Source organism: Ambystoma mexicanum, chromosome 5p, assembly GCF_040938575.1.
Source record: "Ambystoma mexicanum isolate Mex_15411 chromosome 5p, UKY_AmexF1_1, whole genome shotgun sequence".
NCBI classification, from domain to species: Eukaryota; Metazoa; Chordata; class Amphibia; order Caudata; family Ambystomatidae; genus Ambystoma; species Ambystoma mexicanum.
In genome coordinates this window covers 598,695,084-598,721,679 of record NC_090930.1, presented here as the reverse complement: position 1 = coordinate 598,721,679, position 26,596 = coordinate 598,695,084, and positions in this window count along the sequence as shown.

Sequence of the window (26,596 nt, the reverse complement as noted above, 5' to 3'; positions counted from 1 at the left end):
TCATAGATGGGGGTGTTTCATTTGTCGGTTGGGGTGCCAGTTGCGGTCTGTTGGGCACACCTTCCCCAGAGCACAATAGCCCCTCCATGATGACGGGAGGTGCAAGTATGCCTGTTTGCCACACAACCAGTAATGGTCCATCAGAGCAACAGTTCCTTTTCCTTTTTGCATGGGTACTCTTCCTTCCCTTTGAATGCAGAGTTAATATTTTTCTTCGTGCTGGATCTTTATCAGTTTTTCGACCCATGTCAACTTTGTGATGTGTTGAGTCCAGGTCTGGGCACATGTGTCATCCATACATTTCAGTCCCTTGTCCGATAAGCCACGCAGTGCTTCAGCTTTACACATGACGGTTCTATTTTGCCATTTATTTTCTGGGCACATTGTCCCTCTTATTGCAAAAAAACGGTTCCTTGAAACAAGTCACACCTTCAGGCTTCTTCTTGCATATTTTCTCATCTGGAGGAAGCAGTTGTAGTTTTACTGTGTGTGCCTGGAAGGTGTTCCTGATTCTACATAGTGTGAGATGACCAAATAACTGGGCTTTCACTATTGGGGTCTCTTGAGGTACTAAAACCTTAGGCGTTCCTGACGTCTGAGATAGCAGTGAACACACATAGCAGCTACCATCCATAGCCTGTCTCCCAGTGGCACTCATGTCAGAGTACCATTTGTTAGACTCGTCCGGGTGGCGAAGGTGTTCTACCTTATCCAACCCAAATCTGTGGTACGCATCGTACTTGTACTGTTGTACTTGCCTTTTTCTTCTATTGCTCAATCGATATTTATCATTAGCAAGTAACCTTTTGGATCGTCTATCTGCAATACCTGGGAGTTTGTGTGCATTCATAGTTTTCAGGCGGTAGATCGGGAACATTCATATTTACATTTGTGTCACTATTACGTTGATTGTATTGAGACCTTTGGGGGCACTAGAAATAGCAGTGGGGAACACGTATACATCATCAACAATTGAGTCCCTGAACAGAAGATCCCTTAGAAGTGTAGACGTGTACATGGTGTTTGGCAACTTGAGTGTTCCCACCCATCCAGTCCCCTTAAGAGCAAACAGCCATAGGTGCAAACCGCCATTGATAATGGAGTGGGGATTGATGGGCATGACGCAAGCACAAATGGCCTGGAATACACTGCTAAAGGGACAGAAACCTATGTTTATTGGTGGGACGGGGTCTTGAAGAGCGATGTATGGAGGATCCCTTTGAGTTGTACATGGTGTTTGGCACTTGAGCGTTCCCACCCACCCACTACTGGTGGGGGGATACTGGAAGGGGTATGGATTGGGACAAGATGAGCACAAAAGGGCACCAACTATTCTTTCATGACCGTCATAGACGATTGGGCGTATTCTTGACTCAATGAAAAATTCAAACATCTATTTGTATATGCTCATTTGTATTTTAATTAGTTTGGTGATGTTGATGGCACAAACAAACTACACATTGTATACTTTAGGTTGCAGCACATTGTGTGAAAATCCCATGTACTGTCCACTGTAACTGGGGAATTCGGTGCAAATGGCTCGAACGACACATGCGGGTATTACTCTTTGAACGCATAATCCAAGCCTCCCATGAAGCCACCATGTAAATGAATGGTAGGCCACTAGCCTGTACACCTGTGAAAGAGAAACATAAATATTGTAATTGAATGAACCAGGGAAGCGTACCACCTTACTTGAAAATGCATCCTAAATTCGATGGTATAGTTGCGCTTAGAATAGTAACTTTTTGGAAACATGAACTTGGGCTTCGAAATATCAACACATTACAAAAATGAACAACCATTCGAGCAAGAATGGTTTGGGCCATAGAGAAATATTGTTTTTTAGTCAAAAGTGAAAGACATGTAAACAATGAACACTGTGATTTAGAATAAGTGTGAGAAATGTATTCAATTTACAGACTAAATTCATTCATCAGTGATCGATCAAGGTTACGACAATGTAGTAGAACAACTTGAAATGTTAATCGTCTCAGTGGTCAAAATTACATCACATCTAAAGTATAGTTACTCATTACGAGGGCGAACTGTTGCCCAAAGTTCGTGCCTAAGCACCATCATAATCCTCAACAACGACTTTGTGAGGCAGACTACACTAAAGTCATGCAGCTTGGTAATGCATAGCACTGGTGGGTCTTCTTGGCTATGTAGGACAAGCATCCAAAGTTTTCTTGGCATCAGCAGTTCACCACCTCGGTTGACATGACCTTGCAATGATTGCAGGTACACCAGGTGGAAACGTCTTCCTCATGACTAGGCTCAGGCTGCAGTGATTCATCTTTCCAACTTTTGTCCAATTCCCCATTGTTTCTGCTTATTTCTCTTTATCTTTCAATTAGTTCCTCTTTGGAAATATTCTGGCTAGTACTATGGGCTGTATTGTTGCCATAGTTCCTGAAAATTGAATAAGTACAAAATACACAGTCAGAAAAATAAAAATGTTTTTGTTTGTATGTAGCCACTACTGGTAAAGAAGAAGAAAAATGATGTCAATGTTAAAAACACCCATAGAGCAAATAAATGCACAATCAGTACAAACTATAACTTTTCAAAATTACTCAGTACTGATTTAAATCAGTTCTGTAACTCTAAGTACCTGTTCGCGGGGTGTCATACTAGGAAGATAGATGATCAGAGCAGAACCAAGTCACGGGCGATCGAAACAAATCTATGTGATAACCACGCCGCCCATGTCGACAATTACATTTCTGACACCCATTATGGCGCGACACTGTGATCACATAGACCACTGTGGCCTGTTTCCCCCACAACCGCTTCCCCCCACACACTTACCTTTTCCGCCGCACACAGTGAAGTGTGCCGCCATCTCTCCCCTGACTCTGCGGCGTCAGTTCTCGCTCACCAATGTGGGTCTAAACTAACATTGCATGGTCCTTTTTTAATGTTTTAATTTTTTTGTTTATTGACCTTGCTCTGAAATAATATAAGCAGGGGACAACCCTGCAAACCCTGATCCCCACTGCACTGACAAATGGGAGCGGGGTACATCAGTACATCCCATTAGTCGGTGTGGTGGGGGTCGGCATTTCGTTAATGAAATGGTTGTAATTTTGGCAATTACCTTTTTGTATGGTTCCATCGAAAAAGAATTACAGTGAGATGATTGAAAAAGCAATCGCAATGTTGTCTGCTTAGAAAGGGTCTGTTTACACTTGTTGAGGAAAGGGGCGTCCTAGCATTTCCATGGAGACACGTCAATAGCTTGCGCACAGAGAACGTTGACACAAGATGTGCATTAATGCTGTGAAAAGGGGCGTAAGGATCTGGTGATGTCACTTTGAGGGGTGGGTGTTCTGTATTCTTGCTGCAAGGACACTTGAAGTTAGGGCGATGCATCAACTGATAAGATTAACACAAGATGGCTGCGCCCAAGCCATTATTTTTGCATGTGTGAAAGTGAGGAAAGATAAGGTAAGATGCATAGGAAAAAAATGTAAGATCGATTACAACATGCTTAAAAATACATGCCCAATGATGGGAACAATACAATTTTTCAACAAACTTCCACTTTAAGGCCATGGTTCTCTGATAGCAGTGTTCAGCATAAATATGATTTATTTAATTTCATTGTTTCTGTTTTATCTAAAAGTCTTAGTCGTGCACGGTGGTGGTGCGAATTATGGTAGCTTAGCTTACCATAACTGGCAAATTTCAGGAGTTTTTCAGTTTTACTTGGAACCATAACGTCCCTTTAACAAAGTTTTGTTCTCTGAATTGCATAGGTTTGTAGTAGTGCAACTTAACCATAATGTCCCTTTAACAACGTTTTTTTACTGAAATGCATAGGGTTTTAGTAGCACAACCTAACCATAACACCCTCTTAACAATGTTTTTTCACTAAATTTCATAGGTTTTTAGTAGCTCAACCTAACCATAACACCCCTTTAACAAAGTTTTTTCAATGAATATAGATATAGATAATTTAAATTTGATAAATGTTTACTAGAATTCCCTTAGTTTATATACATATAACATAGAACATACTTAACCCTCTACCTGCGCTAGTGGTTCTGATTTCAGCAGACCATGTGCATGTCCGGGGACGGACTCACCCAACATCAATACTATCCAAAAACTCAGGGGGTATCTTACATTATTGTATCATGCAATAGAAACACTGAACAAGTTAAAAAAGCAGCACATAAACACAATACGTCTAATAATAAATAAGAAGTGGAAACTGTATATGTAAGACATCAACCGTTAATTTAAATAGCATATGCAACAGAATGGAATATACCAAAACAAAATAAATATGCCTCCAACATAATTACCTCACAGAAACTGCACAGCAAAAAACAATAGCAGACCTATGCAGCAGTAACAACAAAACATACCAAAAAACGAGTAAGTACACAACATTTATATTATATATTTATACACTTTCTGTATTAGGTACACTAAAACCAATATTTATTTTTTTAACACAGAAATGTCCAGTACTTTTGAATGGCTGGAAGAAAATTTCCCTCGGGATGAAATGAGTGAAGACAGTGATACTAATGGTAGACACTACACTTCTCTATATAAGCCAATTAATAACCATTACTTTATGTGTACTTAACATTTTTTTTTATTTTTTTATTTTTTAAAACCATGTTTATTTTTTGTTCGAAGGCATACAGGTAAATTCAACATAACATTTGGCAACAGTAATATTTTAGGTTCTGCTTTTCACTTGTGTTCATATCCCATAGATCGTAAGAGTTTGCATTGCCTTCAAGGATTTTCAGTTTTTCAATTCCCCACTCTTCCCCCCTTCACTCTTTCCCTTTATCCTCCCTTCCCCTGTAAATCTCTCTTCCCCCCAACTTTAAACTCTATTTTACACTTTAGAGTTCAGACTTTTTAGAGTTTTTTCCCGACATTAGTGATTCAATGTATTTATGTCTGGGGGAATTCAGGAGTAGGCGAGGTTTGAAGAAATGAGCTTCTCTGTCCTGCACATGTTCATGGAATGGAGTCCAGATAGTTAAGAATCTTAGATATTTACCAATACTGATAGCGCATTTCTTCTCCATAGCCATTACTCCCCAGATCTTGATCCACCAGCATGCTGAGATTGGACCCTCTTTGTTTTTCCTGTTTGTGCAAGGGTCATTCTTGCTGCTGATAATAGATGAGTGATAAGCTTGGCTGTCGTTCCTGACATTGCATATTTTCCTTCTATAGGGACTCCTAAGAGAATTGTCTTCGGGGAACTCGGCAGTTCAACCCCTGAAATGTCCTTTATATAGCTTAGTATTTCCTTCCAGTAAGCAACAGCTTTAGGGCATGTCCACCACATATGGAATAAGTCTCCCTTCTCACCACAGTTCCTCCAGCGGTATGGCGAATATGACTTTGTGATTTTGTGAATGTGGTTCGGGGACATATACTATCTGGAGCATAGTTTGTAAGAGAATTCCTTTATTGTGGTGCATCTGGAAGTGCTGTGTGCACGTGCCCATACTTGGTTCCATTACTCCTCTGTTAGTGGCTCTTGTATGTCTCTTTCCCATTTCATTTTGTATATGGGAGTATCTGATGGCTGGTCATTGGAGAGCAGTCTGTAGAGTCTGGAGACCCCCTTCGCTGTGTTGCCTTCCTGCAGTGACAGTTCTAGGCCTGATGTCGTTCTCGTGCCCGCTCTCTTCACTGTTGGGTGGGTAATCCAGTGCACTATTTGTGTATATCTATAGTGTTCATTTTCTCCTATACTGAATTTCTGCTGGCAGTCTGTGAAGCATAATGGGGAGCCATCTTTGTACATGTCTTTCAGGTAGATAGTTTCAGCCCCGGACCAACCAGTCCAATACCCTCGCTGAAGACCCGGTGTGAAATCTGGGTTGTGCATCAGTAGCGTATATGGGCCCATTCCGCTAGGAATGTTTGTCTTTCTCCGGGCTTTGTCCCAGCTTTGCAGTGACCATTTCGTCGTTTCCAGTAGCGCACCTCTACTCTCTCGGTTTTCTTTTCTCAGGCTCAACAGGGCTATTAGGGTAGTCGATGAGGCTGTTTGGTCGATTCTTCACCACCCTTTATGGTTCTCTAGTTCTGCCCACCTCAGCATTGTTGCTGGTTGTGCTGCCAGAATGTATCTGTCAATTTCTAGAACTCCCAGGCCGCCCAGGAGGGTGGAGCGCATTAGGATTTGTTTCTGTATCCTAGGTTTCTTACTATGCCATATAAATTTGAATATCGCCTTTTGCAACTCTCTGACCTTTGCAACTCTCTGACCTTTGCTGGCAGTATGGGCACTGGTAGTGAACTTATTACATAAAGGAGACAAAGGAGGACGTCATTTTGACAGCTGTGATGCGGGCAAACCAGGACAGCTCCTGAGATTCCCACCTGCACATGTCTTCCTGTAGCTGATATAGCTTGTGTAGTTCTCTAGTGAAGTGGATTCCTAAGTATTCTAGTTTTCCCTCCACCCAGCCCAACGGGAATGACCTCTCCAGTGTTTCGGTCACTTCTCTCCTTGCTGTTATGTTCATAGCTTTTGATTTGGGGAAGTTTATAGAGAACCCCGAGATCTGTCTGAATTCTTCCAGCTGAGCCATCGCTCTGGGTATTGTATTTTCTGGGTCTCCCATGAAAAGCATAATGGCGTCCGCATACAGGGCTATTTTGTGGGTTAACTGATCAATTGTAACTCCTCTGATGCGAGCGTCCTGTCGGAACTCCATTGCACATGGCTCCATTGCCATCGCAAAAATCAGAGGGGAAAGGGGACAGCCCTGTCGCGTGCCCCTTCTGATCTTCAAGAACTCTGTACTCTGTCCATTGATCCTGAAACTTGTCAGTGGGTGTTGGTAATTGGCGAGCACCATCTTGGTGAATTCTGGGCCAAAGCCTAAGCGCTCCAAAATCAGTTTCAGATAGCACCATTCCATGCTGTCAAAGGCCTTGGTGACGTCCAGCGTGGCCACTGCAAATGACTGTCATGTTTGTCACCCAGCATCTATGGCGTCTATTGCCCTTCTGATGTTATCTTGTGTGTGCCGATCCGTGATGAACCCTGCTTGATCATCGTGTACTATGCTCGGCAGAATTTTCATTAGACGGTTTGCTAGAATTTCGTATACATCTTTGCTTCAGTGTTCAGCAACGCTATGGGATGGTAGCTTGCACAGTTGCTGGGATCTTTACCTGGCTTCAGGGGTAGTATAGTTATAGATCTCCCCATATCCAGCGTGACCTTCCCCTCTTCTCAGATTGTATTGTATAGTTTTGTCAGCGGGCCAAATAATTGTGTGCGGAATGTCTTGTAGCCATTGCGAAATCCATCTGGACCTGGAGTCTGATTTTCTGGTAGTGCTGAGATGGCATCACTGATCTCTTGTGCATGATTGGATTTCCAAGGTTAGTTCTGTCTTTCTTGGCAATTTGGGGCAGCGGGAGAGAATTGATATAAGTGAGTTGGCGTTCTTGGTCAAGGTTCTCGTTATTTAAAAGTTCCTCATGAAGTCGCTTCATTATTTCTTTTTTGTCAAGTTCTGCTGTATGGGGTTTTCCATAGACATCATTTAGTTGTGCTTTGTAGTGCTGAGTTTGTTGTTTTCTCAATTTTGCTGCCAGAAAATGGTTCGCCTTGCCCCATGGATATAATAGGATTGTTTTGTTTGTAGCAGTGACTGGGCAATCCGGTCCGCCATATGATTCTCCAGTTGAGCTCTGATTTTCAGAAGCGCTCTTAGGGATTTCCTTGAGCCCTTGGCTTTGTGTTGGGCTTCTGCTGCTTTTACCTCCTTTTCTAGTTGGGTTGTCACCAATGTTCTTTCACTGTAGTATGACACAGCCTGTGACATGAATTCTCCCCAGTTCACTGTCTTTTCCAGCGTCCCATATTACCCCCCAGGCCATTTCCCCATTGTTGTTTTCTTTGAAGTAGCTGTTGATGGTGATCTCTATTTGGGCCCTTAACGCTATGTCCTTCAGGAGTATTTCGTTTAATCTCCAGGGAGGTTTTGGTCTGCTTCCGTCCATCCCCCAATCGACACCCACCAACACTGTTGCGTGGTCCGAGTGTTATTCCACACCTATTCCTACTTCCGTTATTTGCAGGACTTATGTTGTGGATACTAAGATCATGTTTATCCTGGAGTATCCGAGGTGGACGGCTGAGTAGTGGGTGTACTCTCTCCTGTCTCCGTGGAAGAATCGCCAAGTTTCAATTACTCCTAATTCTCTGAAGAATTGACCCAGAGCTTGTCTATTTCTCTCATAAGTAGTTGTTGTGGGGAGTGTTTTGTCCAGCACTGGGTCCATAATGCAATTGAAGTCACCACCCACTATCAATTGGCCCTCACACCATCTGCCCAGTTTGTCCAGCAAATCTGTTATGAACACATCTTGGCAACTGTTTGGGGCGTAGATAAACACTAAAATGAATATTATTTTTTTTTACACAGATATGTCCAGTACTTTTGAATGGCTGGAAGAACATTTCCCCGGGATGACATGAGTGAAGACAGTGATACTAATGGTAGACACTACACTTCTCTATATAAGCCAATTAATAACTATTACTTTATGTGTACCTAACCATTTTTTTAACAGACCTTACAGACACTAAAAATAATATACCAGGAGAGACGTTAGAAAATCCTCTGCAGCGAATGGAGCTAAAAATTGATATGTTAATGAAAAATGTCATTTTTTTAAAACACTTTGTGGAGGACCACATAAAAGAAAACATTGAATATCACTGTCCCACATGTACCTGTTCCCCCTCTCCATGTCCCAGCCAACTATCCCCAAACCCTCCCCAGCAAGAAAAACGTTACAATGAGACTTCTATCTCTTCCTCCCCTCCCATCCATCATGTCCAAACCCCTAATTCCCATGTATTTGTTTCAGTTTCTGCTTCCCCCTCTCTTTCATAATTTTTACACTGTTATACAATAATAAACTATTAAGTGTATAGTTAGTATATTCCTGTCTCTTATTTTTTTAAAAAGGCAGTTGGGCTCAGACAGCGCGGCTGTCCGGGATGTCCGCAATTAACCAAAATGGGGGTGTCCTAAGGACACTGTACCTGTTTGTACTGTTCACAATCAAAATGGAGGTGTCCTTAGAACACACAAGATGTCCGGGATGTCGCAATTATCTAAAATGGGGGTGTTCTAAGGACACTATACCTGTTTGTACTGTTTGAAATCAAAATGGAGGTGTCCTTAGGACACACAAGATGTCCGCCTGTCTGTAATTAACCAAAATGGGAGTGTCCTAAGGACACTATACCTGTTTGTACTGTTCGTAATTAAAATGGAGTTGTCCTTAGGACTCACAAGCTGTCTGCCTGTCCGCAATTAAGCAAAAAAGGGGCTTCCTAAGGACACTATACCTGTTTGCACTGTCCATAGTCAAAATGGGGTGTCCGCAGGACACTAAATCCGTCCGCATTTCCGTAACTATTCAAATGAAGGTGTCCTAAGAACATTCCCCCTGTTCACAATATCCACAACTAGAATGAATATGTCCGTAGAACACATATCCCGTCCGCCTGTCCGCAAAATTGTGACACACATTTATTTTATTCGGGGAACTGAACATTGTCCGTAGAGCACCTGCACGCATGCGCAGCGCACTCTTGGGTCCTACGGACAGCATGGCTGTCCGTAACTGTCCGCCGCACATTTGTCACACTTTTAATTAGTTGGGGACTGGAACACTGTCCGTAGAACACCAGCGTGCATGCACACAATCGACCCCGTGCATTTGGTGTTCTACGGATAGCTGTCCCATTCGCAAATGTGTCCGTGATGTCATCATGTGACCGCACCCGCGCTAAGCGTAACAAACACTGTCCGGGCCCCCAGACACCTAAAATTTGATTTTTGAGCAATCCAAGGTATTTTTCTGGGAAGGTTCACCCTTGCACATGTCCCAGACCATGTCCCTGGCGATCTGCATCCTTTTTGGAACTTTTTGAACCCTTTTTTGGTGTTCAAAGTGTTTGCAGACAGCACGGGTGTCCGCGAAGCTCGCCCCAGCACCCCTATAAAAGGCAACACCCCAGAACTGCTCCTCATTCTGTTTTTGGAGTTCCAGCACAGACACTGCTGAATTTTATATTCTGCTAATTGCTGCCTTTGCTCTGCCTCCTGAAACCATGGAAGTTGGCAACCATGGCTGCTGCTGCTACTACTGGTGCTACTTCTGCCTCAGCACCACCCCCAACCCCTCCACCACCACCACCTCCCCAAGGGCCTGTAGAGGGGAACAGGCGTGAGGATGCAGAGGAGAGTGATGAAGAGCATGAAGAGGATGAGGTAGTGGAAGTCCCTACTACTAGCACTCATTGTGAATCTTGGGTGTGGAGGTTATTTAAAACTCTTGATGGAGTACCAAAAGCATGTGCAAAAAAGGTGTGCTGCACTCAGTGCCAGATGGTACTGAGTTGGGGAAGCATGGTTTGTATGGCAATGGTACTACATCAATGCAGCGCAACCTAAGGTCGTTTCACGGTGGGGATATTCGTAAGGTTGTACCTTGGGATAAACATAGTTGGTTGAGTTCCCATGCAGCTTACTCCGTTTGCACTCCTGCCACCACAGGAGACACTCATGAGGGACAGTGCATCCCTCCAGCTGCCTCGCAGGCCATACATGATGCTGTTGACCCTGAACTTTCGAGGGTCACAGTATTGTGCATGAACTGCGACACAGTAATCTGCAGGGGAGAACCTTCGAAGTGCGTTCGAGGCTGCGGTCAAGGAGCATGAGAAGGATTGCCCACTACCTGAAAAAGGCCCACCCTACATCGTCTACTCTCCACCTGCCCTTTCTTATCCCCGTAGTTGGTGTCCCTTCCTTACCCTTCTTTCCCCTCCTTTCCTTGTATGTCGTGTTTAAAAAACTGAAAAAATATAAAACAACAAAAACAAAAAAAAGGTTCTTTTCAGTGCCGCCTTTCACAGTTTAAAAATAGTAGTGTAAATGAAATGCTGCAGGGCCCTCTGCATTTTTTAGAAGTCTGCAGACTGTCCGTGTACCTTTAAACTCTTTGCAGTACTGCCGTGTCAGAACCATTGCACATTTCTCTTTAAAGAAGTGGTGGCTCTAAAAAGAACCTTTTTGTGGTGTTTTTTTTGTGTTTCAAAAACTTTGAATGTTCAACACCTACTGCAAAATGGATTGCTATAATTCCAAAATCGGTTGCAATGCTTTTTGTACATTTTGCAGAAAAATCTGATTGCCGGCATGAGTAAGATCTACTCCATCTCTGTGAAAAATGTGTGTGCTACGAAACATAATATTCTCATTGTGAAAAGAGGACATGCCAACATCTCTCAAAAAGGCATGAACAGCCTTGTTGACATTGCACCTCGCTTTCTCCATTTGTGGACCAAATGAAGAGGAATGCAGCCACATTTGTCTCTGCGTAATACGAGAAAACATTACTCGGGAGTTTGGAAACATGTCCATGTCTTTCTCAAGTCCTTCTTTCATTGCAAATTGCAAAGAGATACCAGAGACATGTCCTAAACTGTTCCCTCCACAATGAATAATAATAATGTCTGGATGACGCAGTGTCACCAAAGTAGCACAATGAGGTACCAAATCCAGCCACTTCATTCCACGCACTCCATGCCAGTGCACTTCAACATGAGGGAATCAAAGATGTACAGCCACTCCACAGAGATCTGCATGCACTTCCAACCAATTTATCCACAAATCTCCCAAAATCCAGACAATCTACTTTCTGAAACACACAGACATAGCTGTCTGCTGTCCTCTCAGGAAAAATACTTTCTAACAAAGTCGCTGCTCACACATGACACCCAGTAAACCCTATTAACCAATCCCTTGCTCTGCTTTACATTTCTCTAAACCCCAAGAATCCTGTATGTAATATGTGCTGTCTGTGGATAAAAAAAATTCTGAGCGTGGGGAATTCAATTGAAATAGTGTGCACCATTTCCCTTTTGAGGGTGGCGCTGAAAACAGCCTTTTTTTTTGCAGATGCTTCAGAAACATCTTTTGTTTTGTATTTTTTATTTTTTTCCCCCTTATTTTCCTCCAAAAATATTTACATTAGCTTCTCCAAAGCAATCCTTAGGTTCCAAAACAACATGGCATTTCCCATAAAAGATAAAGACATGCCATTTTCTTTAAAGTAATCAACCTTACTAGAGTCAATGTTGTCATTATTGCAAAAGAACCTGCCAGCTCTAGTCATAAAAGCAAAAATGCCTCAGTTGATTAACCACCAAGCAACATATTGCTGAGGACAGAAAATAGAACTATTGTCCCATATTGCCCTAGGTATCAAACCAGAAAAAATATCTTGGCATTTGGAAGTAGTTTCATTACTCCCTGAACCAAGTTTTGCAGATCCTCCAACAAAGTACGTACACTGACATAGCCCGAATGCAAAGCTCCACAGTGCAGAACAACCACATGTTGACTGTGCATTCTGCCCATATCTTCACAAACGTGTACAATTGCCTGCAAATAAAAACCAGGCACAGTGCTCCACACCACCTCCACTCCTTTTACATCAACATTCTTTGCCGCATTCCTACATTTTGCATACTGCTCCAAACCATGCACAAACATATGTCCAAGCACCAACACCCTGACTTTCTCCACCTCTGCTATCTTCACTACACACAACCTTTATCAATACAAAGCAGATTTGCAACACCTCATTGGCTAATCCCTACAGTCCCTTTTCCATGGTGGATTTGCTGAGAAACCCTAGATGTGGTATACCGTGTCTGCGGACAGCTGCAGTGTCCACGGAACGCGTAACAATGGGGCAGCCCTTCTACCCTTTCCACTTCACTCTCTGCACCATTTACTCAATGGCTACTGTTAAGCAGTCACAAAACCATCCACCAATCACATGCAAGAATTCTACATCGAATTCCATCATGGCAGATCAGCACTTTAGATGTACTATTGATCACTCTCAGTACAATTGGGCTGTGTCTTCAAAGGACGTACAGCAACAACTCCTATACAACTCCCCAAGATTTCTACTTGCAAATTCATGCACATCCACATGCATGAACACAAATTACAGGTATGAATATTTTCTGCACAGTACGTGTACAGCTCTTGTATGAATGCATTTAAACAGAGTAACTGCCACTTACCCTGTATAACCTGTAAAACAAACTTACTGTAATTTCTCCCATCGGATGTGATCAAGTGTCACTTGCAAACCTGTCTGCTCTCCAAATTGTTATTTACACTCACAGCTATCTAAGAAAGTGTCATTGCATGTTAAAAAATCAGAGAAGTAACAGTATAATTGTGGAAAAAGGCTTTGTAGTTTGTTATAAAATGACACACAGCCAGGATCAGTACATGCATCTTTATTCATGCACACAGATAAGCAATATTATTTTAAAAGGCTCCTAGCTGAAACAACACCACTGCCTCTACATCAAATCCTTCTGCTTTATTTCCCGCATCCTTCACAAATGCAAACATTGAATGCTTTTCTGTACAGTTCCTGCCATTTACCCTGTAAAAATAGCAAAAAGAGCATATGATTATTTTTCTATCTCCTAACATCCAATAACACTGCCTTAAAAAGTGAGGTGTGCTATGTGCGCTTACTATTGTACTCATTAGTAAAACACGTTCAACTAACAGATTCTAAGGAAAAAATACAGGATGCACATAGGCAAATAAAAGTGCATCTACATACTATGCTCAGTTATCACAAAGCACTACTGCTGCAAAAACAAAGAAATCAATGTCTACATTAATGACAGTGTTATTAGCACACATATTTACTAACTTCTTTCTTTTACAATTGCAGTGAAGACCACTCTCCTGAAAAGCAGCAGCGTCTGAAGTACAAACAAGAATTCAGAAGAACCCTATCCCTTCCATACACAAAGTAAGTGCAATAATGCCATAATGTTCTAACTGTTACTCAAACACAGTAGAATTCTAGTATTGCAGAACAAACAATTATATTAACCCTGTAACATTAGATTTAGTATTAGTGCTTCCCCAAACCAGCTGCATACTTTGGATTGTCATCTGAACCCCAGTATAGTAACACACACATACAAGAATAGCCTTCACAATCTTATGTAGCTGCCATTGCACGATCACACACCTCCACATACATCCTTACCATCATACCCAGACACTCAAGCACAAAGCACACATACACTGCAGAACAGCCCAACCCACACTTTCTTTTATTCTCCAACAAACCCCAAAGAATGCCTACCAAAAAGCAACTCTGTAGAAAGCAATGCAAAAGTAAACAATATCAAGATAGAACTCTACAAAATAAGCATCCACCTCTTGCAGAATGTGTACAAAATGTTCAAACAAATCAGGTAATACAGTCATTAAGCAAAACAAGCTTCCAGTACAGAAAAGTTGCCTCCTTTTTCGAAATGTAAAACAAAACAGAAAGTGATTAACAATACTTCAGGTGCCATTATTGCTAACACTGCATCTATGAATCTTGATGTAGTGGCAAGTATGCATACCAAACAAATTATTTTACAAAAAATCTTCTGCCACAGAATCCTTCAGAACCTTATAAAAACAGGATAGAAATCACACACAACCCTTAAAACCTACTGTAGAAAATGAATCCTAGAATCTCTCATAGAGAGTGCAATCCTTCTCAGAAGGAAATTATTCATTTTAGTTTTAAACAGAATGAAACCACTAACAAAACTAAGTCCTAAACTACAAAAAAAGACTTCACAATAAACAGAAAATCAACAAAAATAGCTTCTCAAACATCTGCAGAGGTGAATGGAGACACACAACAAGCACAAAACCATATTTCAATGAAGAAGCATACAAACAAAAGCAAACAAACCCAATTGCCATACATAGCAGTGGATGAGGGTAGGAAAAACTTAATAATACCATTATGGAACAAGAAACGCTGCTCACAAAAATATCCCGAGAAAAGTCAGTATCACCTCTCAATTCCAATGAACCAATACGTCCAGTCTATAAATGGCCGTGTACATCAATCTGTAACATTGCCAAAAAATCTTTCAAATCTTTATGCCAGGTCCTCAATCACTTTGTGAAAGGCAAAAACACATTCAAAATCAAACTACTACAAAATATGGACTCCTGTCCAGTGCACAAATACACAGGATTACAAGGACATTCATTAGCATGCATTTCTGGACCTATTTGCAAAAGCACCTTCCATCATATCAAAATGATATCAACAAATCATTCAACTATAAGAAATCTGATCTATAAACTGTACTACACCAAAAGTCCTGCTTTAGCACTAGCCAATTTAAACAACAATATTCTACATGGTACAGTCAAACAACTACTCGAAGAAATAGAGCATATCGAAAGAAAATATTTTGGAAGTGAAAACCACTTACAAAATGCAATCGATTTACAACAAACTATCAACAACTGTACAAATGACAACCTTCTACTGCACACATACAAAAAAGAAATACTAACGTTTAAAAGTACATCTGCTGAGGTACCAAACCATGTGTGTGTCTGTGTTGCTGCAGGACTTTTTATAAAAATAGCACAAAAACTGTAGACAAAGCGTACAAAAGAGAAGACAATGAAGATTCTAAATGGTTCCAATTAGCTCTCTATCGTATAGCCGAAAACAAATCTGAAATTACTGACACCTTAATACTTTGAAGTTACTGCACTACAAAACTTGACAACAACCAAACACCTTCATGTGCTATCACAAATAACTTGGAATTATTCCCACTACCAAAACCCCTGAAACAACTGAACTTATATGAGACCCTGATAATTCAAACAGTGCACCCATTTTAAGCAATAATACACCTTCAACCAAAAACAGCAAAATTATCTCCCTCTGAAACTGTGAAAGACATTTGTGGCCAAGTATTTTCCATTAGACCTCAAAGAAAATGTAAACACTCTGGGAATGCAACGACCAATAGATCAATCTTTAATTGTCTTAGTAAATGGTATACCTACAAAAGACAAAGAAATGTGGCACCAATATCTAAAAGACAATAATGAATACTACAAAGAAATTAATATTGAAGAACACCTGAGGGAAATGACTGAAATAATTCAAGAGTCATCAGATACTGGTCAATTTCAACTTCTAGATCCTGCTACAGAATCCAATATTTTAGACCATATATCGGTACACAAAAGACAGTTCTTAGGGGAATTACTGGTCTGCTTGCAAGTGAAGGCAAGGGGAAGAATAATTGTGCTGGTTATGAAATAGTCCTAGGCATGGGACACAAGATGGGGAGCTGGGATGGCACTCTGGGAAGGCACCCAAACCTGGCCGGGAAGGGTAGCCAGTCCTATGGAAAGTGAATGCTGTGACACCTGTCTAGGAGCGAGGGGGGGAGCAAGAGCAGAGACTGGCTTCTAGATCACTGCATGCGGCTTGGCTATGTTCCACATACAGTTCTATCCCTAACAGCCTAAAACAGGGGTGGGTGGGGCAACCAACATATTGTGGGTGAGTGCGATATGGAGATTAGATCTCGTAGTCATGAGCCAGGAGAAGTTGGTTTAACATTTATAGGCTGAAGTCATCAGGAATTTCTGGGTTTATTCACCCTGATGGCTCAGTGCTCTTTTCATGTGGGTGGTTGCCCGAGCAAAAAATGATACAAATATTTCAACGAGGATGGAAGTCGTCAAATGGGTTAAAAGGCATACAATCCCCAAGTAGTGGGGTGTGCTGGAGAAACCCGTGCTCTTTGGGTTCTTGGTTGGTTTTGAGGATAGCCCCGGTTGGTGTTGGGGGTATCGTGTGGTGTTGTGGAGGAGCCACAACGGGTCAGGTCGACCAGTTTCGATGGTTCGGTTAGCGGTTATGGACCATCTTCTTCAGGACAGGAAAACAACTTCAAAAGTTATAAAATAACATCTTCCAGCTGTCCTTGGAATGGGACAGCAAAAGCAGGCTGTGTGGGATCCTGTATGGGGAACACAAAGACACATTGCAAAAGGGTCATAAGTAAACCTCAAGGTGGAGCGTTGCAGAGTGATACATCCAAACACAGCTCATCATCAAGTTGAAATGCTAAATATATCTTAAACAGGGGTGAGCCTGACCACCTAGTGTGTGCTGGCAGACTTGTGTGACAACAAAGTCCCTAGGAGGAAGAGGGGATGGAAGAGCCAAAAAAGGGGGGGGCAGGGAAAGACAATGCACAGGGACAGGGTGTGTGGCCACATTACAGAAGTGAAGGGGCGGAATACAGAGGGGAAACCGCCTACCTGGAAGCTTCTTAGTGCTCCAGGTGCCCTGTGTAGGGATGCAGGGAAAAATCTCGAGGTCCAAGCCTGTCAAGGTGAAAAGAACAACGTATGAAGGGAGCGCTGCTGCTTGAGAAGCAGTGCAGAGAAACTAGAGAGAGGGAATTTGGGAAGCCGCCTACTTAATTGACTGATGCGGACGGGTGTGTGCTGCCTGCTCTCAGATGCGGCAGTGAAATGGGATCTGCTGTTGGTGGGTGGGGGGGAGTGGCTGGGCCCTACCCTGGAAGGGCAGGCAATCAGGTGGCGCCAAGTGGTGGGTGAGGCTGGTGCTCCTCCAATCCAGGCACACGCTTGTGAGGGTGTATGTGCCAGGCTGGAGGGGGCGTGGCATGTCTGTGGGACAGCGGGTTGGCTGAGGCTTGAGGGAGGGGGGTGAGGATAAACATAATGTAAGGAGCCCAACGGCTGGCCAATTGTCGGGTGACCCAGGAAGCTGGGGACAGGCACCAGTGGAGAGTTTTGAGCCACTACACTGTAGTGCGTGGACCGCATGTAAAGCATGGAGGGGAGCCTGGCTGCACCCTTCATTGGGTGGCTTGACAAAGGGGATGTGCCAGAGGGTGGAAAGGGCTGGCGCTGCTCCAATCCAGCTGGGCACAAACATGGGTGTGTGCATGCCTGGATGGAGGGGGCGTGGCCTGCCTATGGGGCGGCAGGGAGCCGGGGGCTCAGGTGGGCTGATCAGTAGAGAAGGCTGGGGGGGCCGGTTAACAGTGTGTGGGCTGGAGTTCATCAGGAGCGGGGGTAGTGTGGAGACGCGGCAGACAAGGCACCATGCAGGACACCTGTTCATAGTTTTTAAGTCTGCACCTCTCGAAGCAATAAAGAAGTGTTGTCAAAGGTAGAGAGTTTAGAAAAGGAAAGAGAGATTGTTCCTTGGACACAGCAGACAAGCAGTGTGCGCTTGGAATACTTGTGTGAAGGTGCCCAGGGTGGTGAGATAATCAGATAAAATGAGCCAAGTGGGAGAATGAAAAAGGGGCGCACGATGAGTTGCAGAAAAATGGGGTTGGCTCAGAAGGAGAGGAGTGGAAATAAAGAAAGAAAATAATTAATGGAGGTTGTATGCAAAGGGTTGCAGAACTGGATTGTAATAATGCGGAGCAGACAGAAAGGGGAAACAAACTGAGGACAGGGAAGTGTGCTACAACTGTGTGTAGAATTTCATCAGAGAGCCTGATGGTTAATCTGGAGCTGGGAACTGGGAGATGGTGGAGCTTCAGTGTTGAAAGACTGCAAGCTCCTGCCACTCTTGCATGTGTCCAGACAGAAAATCCACTTCTGTTCTTGAGTGAAGAGCAAAGCATGGTAATTCCTTCCTCTTTCTGGCACTTGATCTTCTCCAAGATGGTCCAATGGAAGGTCTCGGCTGTATGTCCTTCTGCCATGAATGGCGGGACCATGGGTCCTAATAGATTCTTAGTCCGAATGCATGATCTGTGTTCGATCATACGTTTCTTCACTTTGCGGGCTGTCATCCCGATATAGCACAGATTGCACGGATAGGTGATCATGTATACCACTCCTTTGGTGTTACAGTTAGTAAAATGTTTTTAGACCCATGGGGTCGTCCAGCCTATATCCACGGAGTTGCTGCATGAGGTTTGTTTACACATGAAACAAAGCCCGCAGGGTCTGTGTCCCACTGGGTGGTTCATGTTCCATAAAGTACCCTGCGCATCTGGTGTGTTTTCTGCTTCAGGAAGTACTGTGTTGACCAGTGCGTCTCTCAAGTTGCATCTTCTCTTGAGTGAAAATCGTGGTGGCTATATTGTTGATGCGCCGGTGTTGAGGATGGGCCATAGGGACTTGATCTCCTTTTTGATTTTGTTAAGCAGTGGACAGTAACTGAGTACTGCTGTGATGGTTTTGTCCTCTTTCTTTTTTTTGTGTTGTTCAAGAGTGCTTGAGCGTGGTATGCATCTGGCCCTTTTGTATGTGTTGTGAACAATCTGCTGTGGGTAGCCACGCTGTAAGAGTTGGTGTTTGAGAGTTTTGGCCTGGGCAGTATAGTCTTCCGTCCTGCTACATAGGCAGCGGTTTGCAAAAATTGTCCAAAGGGGAGGTTGCCCCTGAGGGATTGTGGATGGTAGCTGGAGTATGTGAGCAGAGAGTTTTTGTTGGTATCTTTTTTCGATAGACTCTGGAAATGAGCCCTCCTTATGATGCCATGATTGCGAGGTCGAGAAAATATGTCTGTTTCTTGTCTTTGTCCATGGTGAATTTCAAGTGGATATTTTGTGTGTTGATCCATTTGTGAAATGACTTGAGTTCTTCGTTGGAACCTCTGAAGATGACAAAAATGTTGTCTATGTAGCGACACCAGATGAGTAAATTGTCCCCGAAAGGATTGTTTGGTGGGTATATGCACTTAAGCTCGGAGTTGACATACAAAGTGGCCAAGCTGGGGGCAAAAGTAGCCCCCATGGCAGTCCCAGAAACTTGTTGGTAAAATTGGTCGTTGAACACAAAAAAGTTTCTTGTCAGAGCTATCTCAGCCACAGAGGATATAAAGGTGGATGGAACCTCATACAGCTCCATGCCTGAATCAAGGAGTTCACGGGGCATGGTGAGGGTTTCCTGTTGTAGAATCTTCGTGTACAGGGATTCAATGTCAATGGTTACCAACCAGTCCAATTCCGGGTTGAATGCCAGGGAGTCAAGAAGGACTAACATGGCTGTTGAGTCTTTTACGTAGGATTTCATTTAAGGAATTTCTTTTTTGATAAAGAAATCTACATATTACGATAAAGTTTACAGGACTGACTGTATCCCAGAGATAACTGGGCACCTGGTGTGGGCACAGTGCCCTTGTGTATTTTTGGCAAGGCACATAGGGTGCAGTCCTTGGATGCTGGGGTGTCAAGAAGGATGCTTCCCTTGAGCTCACACATCCTTCGTCTTAGGCTTCTTCTATTATTGGCGCTATCAATGCCTGTAAAGAGGCTGTCGGGTCACTGGAAAGGGAGTGGTAACTGGTGTTGTCATTGACAAGAGCTTCTACCATCTTGGTGTAGTCAGTGGTGTTCTGGGTGACAATGGCGCCTCCTTTGTCCGCTGGTTTTATCGTAATGGACGAGTTTTTTGCCAAGGCGGAGAGGGCTTCTAGTTGGATTTTAGAACAGTTGTTGTGAACGAACGGAATGTTTGCTTCGATTTCTGAGAGTTTTTTCATGAGGGCTTGCTTGAAGGTAATGGCTTCAGCGGTATAGGCAAAATTGGGATGGAGGTCGCAGACCAGTCGTATCTTGTTGTGTTTTGTTTTTTTCTGCAAAGAATTGTTGCAGGTGTATCTTCCGGAGAAGTTGAGTACATTCTATCCGGGTTTGGAAAGGGTCATATCTGGCTGTGGGTAGGAAGGAGAGCCCCTTTTGAAGGATCTCTTCCCCTGGCGCTGTCAAATTATGTGATGATTGGTTCACAATCAGGGCGGTAAAGGTATTGTTGCTTGCCCTCTGCTGTGTGTGACCACCATGGATTGTTGTGGTGTTTTCCCCCTGGGTCTGTGTTGTCCTCTGCCACGCTGGCCTAAAAAAGTTACTGCAGGAGTGTTGTATTGCACGGGAGCTGCACATTGAACTCGTTGGCCTTTGCGCCCATAGCCGCTGGAGCTGTTGCTTGAGTTGAGATGGAGTTTGACCATGTTTGGTTTAGGCCTCTCTGAGAGTTCTGGAAGAGGAGCTGAGCTGTGTCTCTCCTTGCTTGTCTCGCCTCGTCAGTGAAGTATTCATCAGCGACATATGGGTAGATCTTTACATGTGTGAAACTCTGTAGGTCCTTCTTGAGTTTGAGAATTTTCTTATTCAGGTTATTGTCTTTGAATTCCTTGAGGGATGTTTCTAGAAGGGCCAGTTTGGTTGTGTAGATCTCTATTGTGATTTTGGTTTTTAAGGAGTCACTTTTTTGAGTTAGTTCAGGTATCAGCTTGTCTGTGACAGATTTGGCCGTGTTGATAATTAAGATTAGCCAGTCACGTGTGCATTGGTTCGCTATAAAGGACCAGTCCTTTCTGAATCGAAGATTGTCCAGAAGAATCTGTGGTTCTATGCGAATTATTAGTCCATTGGGGGCAGCGTGGGCCCTCAAATACTCTGTCATTAGAGCATCGTGGAGCTCTGAATGGGTGATTTTCTTTCTCAGAATTTTTATATCATTCCATTCATCTTCACAAACAACAGATAGTGACTTTCATGCACAAATTCTACAATTTCAAAGACACAAATGTGGGAAATATTGTCATCGCAAATATAAACACAAAGGGAAATACTACACCAAATGCTGCTTTGGTTTCCCTAGACCAGTTTCAACAACAGGTCAAGTAAACAACTTAATGTATTCAGTTAGACATAGTGTCAAATTTAAATCATCTAAGAACACATATTACATAAAATGAAAACAAGAATCAAAATACATCAATGATTACAATGCAATCATTGCCCTCCTATGGAATGCCAACATAGATGTGCAGTACATTGCAGACAAGTTGTAGACAGACATTGTAGAAGTTGAGTTTAGGGACTGCGCGAGTGAAACTGACAAGCTTTTCTTATGTATCCTTTATATGGCCATTAGGTTGTTGTGGACAAAGAGATAAAAGGGAATACAGGATCCTAGCTCCGAAGGGGGTAGAAGGCGGCGCCACATAGCATTGTCTCGACCAGTGCAGGGAATAAGTGGAGATAAAGAGGATAAAACTTAGGAGTCTCATATATTTAGTAGGCTCCGAGTAGGTATTTAGAATATTCTGTTTCCGTGTGAGTAGAATTCTTCAAATAGGCAGCCTAAGGCGGCTCAAAGGTGGGGAGTGAATGAAAAGGGAAAGCAATAAGAGAATAAGAGAAAAAGAGAATAGAGGTAGAATAACGGTATAATTAATATTAGAAAGCAGTACATGTTACATGTTTTATATTGTTGAAGTCACTTGTTTCTTTGTCTGCCAATTAGATATGTGCATATTATGATGTCCATAGAATGAGTATTGCTGAGAAATGTGTTATGTGATTGCAGAAATCAAGGTGTAGGAAAATAAGGTTGTTGATGTTTAACGTGATGTGGGTTAACAAATACTGATAATAACACTGGAAAGGGTTTTCTGATTACATTGGGCCTCATTACGAGGTGGGCGGTAAGGGATTACCGGCACCGGTAAGGGCACCGGTAGCGGTAATCCCTTATCGCCCTACTAGGAGTTCCCTTTGCGGGTCCTTCCTTAACGCCTGTTTTTTTCAGGCGTTAATGACGGGACCTGCAAAGGGACTCTAGAGCTTATAACGGTACTGCAATTTGCGGTACCGTTATTAGCGCCTTCCCCATTCCCCTTGAGCCCTGCGGGGGCTCGAATGGGAATGGGTAATGGCCCTGGTGAATGGGGAATCACCGGTTCTGCCAACCTTGGAATGGACCGGTAATTGCTCCATTCACCAGGGCGGAGTCGGAACGAGTTTGGAGGCAGCCATGGCGCTAATAGCGCCATGGCTACCTCCAACCTCGTAATGAGGCCCATTCTGTGATACCCCTAGTATAAGAAGTGAGACATAAAAAGAAGTGAGAAAAAAAAAACATTATGGCGGAAGACACACCATTAGCAAATATCTCCCCTTATATAGCGAAAAATACTTAATTATCATGAGCAATGGCTTACAGAAATAAAAGGAGAGGGGTCATCCCAAATATGGCCAGAAGGAGGGTCTTTTGAGAAATGAATCTTAGATTTTGTAGCAACCCATTTGCTAGCAAAGTATTGAGTTAAGCAACTACAAAACAGACGCAAAGTACTAGATTTGTGGAGAATGTTCGAGGAAACAGCTCCAAACCCTGACACAAATAAGGAAAGGCCCTCAGAAGGGCAGGCAGCACCGCCAGAGGGAGAGGGAGTAATGGTGGATGAAAGTTCATTAAAAACAGGGGAAAATGATCTCACTAAGATCTACCCATTATTAACAAGGCCAGCCGTAGGTTATAGCGAGCCCAGGTATGTGCCAGCGCCAAGCATCCCGACAGCACCAGCTGCCACAGCTCCGCCACCATATGATCCTAGAGGACTATATGGCCTACTAGAGCCCCTCCGGTCGACCTAGCATGGCTTACTGGGAATTTAGAGAGACAACTTGCTCATACTCAGATGGAAATAACACGGCTAAGAGCACTGTGTGATAGGGGACAGATGTTGCTGGGGGGAGGAGAAGTACCACCAAGTGTAGCAAGTGATCTGACACCTCAACCAAGTATAGCAGGGGGGTCTACACCCTCTCTACCACAGCAGGGCAATGTGTCAAAGGTCAGGAAAATCAGGAGAATTTTTCTTCCATTTAAATAACAAACCAAAACAAATAATACGAGCAGAAGCAGCAGACGTCAAATGGGGGAGAGGGACAGGGAGAAAGAGAGTCAGAGGAGGAAATAGATGAGGTATGGAGTGATCTGGATGAGTACGAAGAGGGGATTGCAGCGGCAGGATTTCCACTCCCATTAGCAATGGACCCAGAAGATAGGGGAGGACTCCCAAGGTGGCAAGAGAGGTTGAGGCAAAGAGTAGGAAACATGTTGCTAAGTAAAACAAAGAAGGGAACAGTAAGAAAAAAAGGAAGTAAGGCCAAATTACAGATGCCTCTGATACATAAGGGAGCAGGGAGACCACACTATATACCCTGGGCACAGATGGACAAAAATAACCTATTGAAATTCCTCCCTCCTCTTTCGGGTGGGGCAGGGAAGTGGATGCATGTATTCGAAAAGAACACAGCAGGGGTACCATTGGCCATAGGGGATGTAAAATGTTTATTAGTGTCTGCCGTCGGTGATCAAGCAGACAGAGTGTGGGTGAAGGGCGGTTTCCCAGGAGTAACAATGAACTGCAACCGCCATGACGGGTCCTGATTTAACAACATAAGAGCACAAGTATGGGGTGCACTGCGGAGAACCTTCCCAGATACACCAGACTTACATTTATTAATGCAGTGCACTATGGGAGAAGAGGAAGAGGCTAAGCAATTCATCCTTTGGGTGCAAGACCTGTGGAGATCAGAAACGGGCACGGCGTGTGACCAATCCACCGCCTCGTTTTATTTCATAATTAAAAAAGGGCTCCCGAAGGAGGTATAGAAGGCCTTGGATAAAGTAGCTGGGATAGAAGTCAAAGGGTCGCAAGAGATTCAGAGCATAATTGTACACCACTGTAGTATGATCAAAGAAAGGGAAAAAGAGATAGCACAGAGAAGGTTGGCAGACAAAGCTAAATTGGTTCAAAATAAATGAGTGAGGTCACGGCAATGAATTCAGCACTACCCACTGACAGGCAGGGGGAAGGGGAGGAGGGGTCAGGAAATACACCAGCGTGGATGGCAGCAGCATGGTCTGCAAACAGACAAGAGCAATTGGAAAGAGAGGAGCAATACGAAAGGCCCCAATGGCAGGGCAGGCCTGCAAGAGGACGAGGCGGGTACTGGGGTTAGAGAGGGGGATTTGGAGGAATGGAATGAGGGGAGGACCACAAGGGTCATGTTGGAATTGTGGGAGATGGGGACATATTTCTAGAGAATGCAGAATGCGACCAATGGTGTATTACCAAGGGCAGACTCCCATGGGGAACTAACAGCAGTGTGGCCACCCACATCCAGGCAGTCCTTACGGGTTACCAATGGGTGGGAGTGGGCAGAACGAACAATGCTATAATGAGCAACACCAGAGGATACAACAAATGCCATGCAGACAGCAACCCCAAAAGCAAGGGATGCAACAACAGGTAGCACGCCAGAACACAATGGGAAACGCAAACACTAATGTTTTTGCAACAACCGCAAATGGCGAGCCGTCACCCTTTCAGCGGTATAGCTGTGGTAGGCAACAATGTCTTTTCTGTACCAGGAACAGAAACATACGCAGATAAGAACAGCCCACAGAAAGCACTTGCGTGTTCAGTCCTATCAACTACCCAACGTGCACAAGAGGAACTACTGGTGGGGGCGGAGATATGCAACAAACAGTTCATCTTTATGGTGGACTCGGGAGCTGAAAAATCGTGACTCATGGAAGGCCGGTTCCCGCTCTCGGGAAAAAAATTGGAAACGCAGGGGTTCTATGGGGCTATTTTAAAGGTTCCTTACACAAAAGGCTTAGACATAATGGTGCAAGCGAAGATGGTGTGAGCACCCCTACTGAACCATGAAGACTCGCCAATAAATTTATTGGAAAGGGACCTCCTGAGCAAATTGAATATGACTGTCTCCTTTACAAAACGGGGGATAGTATGCTCCACCCCAGGGGTATGTCCTGTAAGGGCCATGTTAATGATCAGCACTATGACCAATGAGATTGCAGTACGAGGGGTACCCATTGATATTGATATGTTCATTTATGGGATATGGGTACTTGCCAAAGTAGTGCCCGAGATAACATGGAAGCAATGGAGCGTGCCATATGACTTTGTTTTCCGCCCCACTGTATGCTCAGATGATGTGCCAGGGGCAATTATGTCCATTGATTTGGAAGCATTGTAAGTTTCAAGCAAACTTATTGCAGTAATAGGACTGGGCAGGCATGGATGTGAGTGGAGAATAGTGCTGTGCAAAGACCCAAACATAGCTTTGTGTGATTTGACTGATGAGGAATTGTTCACTGACAATGATACGGATGGGGAAATTATAGTGGAAATAAGTGTACCTTTGACATAATGATCCAGCATAGAGAAATACATAACCCTCTCATGGCTGGTGTTAGTGCACCACCCACTATATTTGATGAAGATATGGAAAAGGTACTGTCAGAATTATGGACTACCGGCCCACATGACATATGGCTATTGCAAGAGGTCACGCCCATGAAAATAAAATTGAAACCTGGCGAAATTCCACCTAGAGTAAAACAGTACCCATTGTCAAGACAAACAGTGGCGGGAATAAAGGAAAGTATAACCGCATTATTACAACAAGGTATAATAGTGCCATCCAATTCACTTTGGAACACAGCAATTTACCCATATATAAAAGCAAGGGGCAGGTTTTGGAGGATGATATAGGACCCACGTCCACTTAATGACATCATAGAGAAAGAGTTCTCTTTAGTGCCTAATCCTGCATGGATTTTGTGTAGGATACCTAAAGAAACTACTTCTTTCACGGTAGTGGATTTGAAGAACGCCTTCTTCTCAGTGCCACTTGGCCCAAGCTGTCAGCATCTCACAGCAGTCACATTAGGGGGCAACAGATATGAACATTGTAGATTGCCACAGGGGTACTTTGAGAGCCCCAGCATCTACAATAGAATTTTCCACTAAGACCTTGGTAATGTGGATGTAGAGAGCACAATAATTCAATATGTGG